Below are 2,403 nucleotides of genomic sequence, written 5' to 3' on the forward strand. Positions count from 1 at the left end.
CATATATAGGGTTGGCAGACAATGGTCCTCTAAGTTTATGTGAATGATCAGAACTCCTAGGTGTATAGTAGAGCTGACAAGGGGCAAGGTTGTGGGCATTGCTTGGTCACAGCCAGCTACCCAGAGGGACCAAGTAGTTGAACCCGCGGACTTGGGACCATAGTCACAGGGGACATCAAGCTCAATTGGCGTAACATACTATACAAAACATTGTTCCACCTCGACTTTTGTGAGTAGCAACTGGGATTTTAGAAGCTAGCAAGCTGCCATGTAGATGCAACGATGGGTCTCTCCTCGTCCAGAGCAAAGAAGAATGAAGAAAACTAAAATTCATGGAAACAATTAGTCCTAGCAACTGGTACACCATCCCATCTGCAGCCTATGCAACTATAAGACCAGAAGAACTAGATGGTGCCCGGCTACCACTGTCATCCACTTGGAAGGGGATCTATGTAGGAGATCCTTGATAGAGAGGGAGAACAATGTGGAACAAAACTCAAAATCATTTGGAGGAAAAAAAAAAGGTGGGGACCAGGTTTGCTGGTCCAATAGAGCCTGATGGAACCACTCAGACTATGGCTCCTAGCTGCCCTTCAGGTCTGGAATCGAACCCACACCTGTGGTTTCCAGCCAAACAAAGTATAGGCATATGAGTTAAACATTTACCTCAAGTAGACACACTCCTTGGGGAGAAAAAGGGCTGCTTATGCACAGGGAGACAGCTCAGGGGGCAGGAGTGTATGGAGGGATGGACACTGGGAAAAGGTAATTATGAGGAGGAAGTGGAAGGGGAGCTGTTGCATTGTGGTAAACTGTGGTCAATGACATGAGACAAAGTGTATGTGAACTGCTGTATGGAAAGTGAATTTGCTTTGTACATCTTCACCCAATTACAATTAAAAAAAAAAAAAAAAAAAGATTTGTTGTTATGTAACGTGGAGTCAGACTTGACTCATAGCGATCCCTCCTCCTTGGGTTTCCAAGGCAGTATCACTACGGAAGTAGATTGCCCAACCTTTCTTCCGAGGAGTGGCTGGTGGGTTTGAACTGCCAACCTTCTGGTTAGCAATCAAGTGCCTTAGGCACTACACTACCAGAGTGCCTTCCGTAAAGATTACAGCCTCAGAAACCCTATACAGGGTAGAGTTCTACTCTGTTCTATAGGGTCGTTATGGGTCAAAACCGAATGAATGGCAACAGGTTTGGTTTGAATTGTTTGTCATAAACTCAACTTTTCCAATGTTTCGAGACACTTGTTAGCATTAATAGAGTATTCTTTTTAGAAGATATTCTCTGAACATGTCCTATAAATAACTATAATTTCTTACAGACGGCTATACAATTGAGTATTGACATGCGTAGAAAACACATCTGGAAAGGATGGCCTTTAAGAACAGACACGCTTAAATAACTTTCAAAACCTTACCTCCTCTACCTTGGTTCCTACTCTCTTCTCCAATTCACCACTATAGCAATAAATGGATACCCCTTTGCTGTTAAACACTTCACTCTACTGGCTATCCCTCTAGCTTAGGATAAAACCATTTTCCCCGGAAAGCCATCATTTGTTGCTAGATGTCAACAGTTTCCTCCTTTCACACGTTACAGCAGAGACTAACATTTTCTGCGATGGACCCTTGACAATCTCATAGAATGCTTTTAAATGCATAGAATATAGTATTGCAAAGGAAATCAACTGCACTGATTAATCAAAATATTTTAAATATCACGTTTTGTGGTATTACATGTGTTCCTTAAAGATTTAGCTGTTGATCCAGTAATTACCATAATTTTGAAGTAATGAGGAGCAGAATGGTATCTGAAGTTATCCCCCAAAATTGTAATACTGGGATATGAAAATATCTGTGATTTCTGCTGGTAACAAACCCATAGTACTAAAACAGGTTTCACCTGCTATCCAAAACGCAGTCCTATGAAATAGTTCTAAACTGAAATATCATAAATCGAAGGGTTACCATTAATTTTTATGGGCAAAATTTTTTGAGCATTCCCAGACCCAAAAAATACCCTATCAAATCATACCAAACAACACATAAAATCTAAAATAGCAGTAACATATAGTAAAAGCAGGAATAAGATAAATACACAGCCTGCATAAAGCAGAAATAATGTATGTACAGTGTAGTTCTCCGGGGGAAGGAGCTTGGCGACCTCTCGCTGTGCTGCTTCTTTAACAGCTCACAGCAAACAAACGCTGGGCCCTATTTTCTGCTATTCCCATTTTTTCGTGAAAAGTACAATCCTCTTCGGATGTCTTTCGGGCAGTGAAAACAGGTACAGGTACAAATGTATAATGTAGGTCTTCCGTAAAAGCGAAGTGGCATAAAGTGAATTCTCAAAAAGCGGGGATACCAGTACTGTACTACTGGCTTTTTTTTTTGG

This window comes from Orycteropus afer, unplaced genomic scaffold, assembly GCF_000298275.1.
Source record: "Orycteropus afer afer isolate SDZICR_OR568_19922 unplaced genomic scaffold, OryAfe1.0 scaffold00313, whole genome shotgun sequence".
NCBI classification, from domain to species: Eukaryota; Metazoa; Chordata; class Mammalia; order Tubulidentata; family Orycteropodidae; genus Orycteropus; species Orycteropus afer.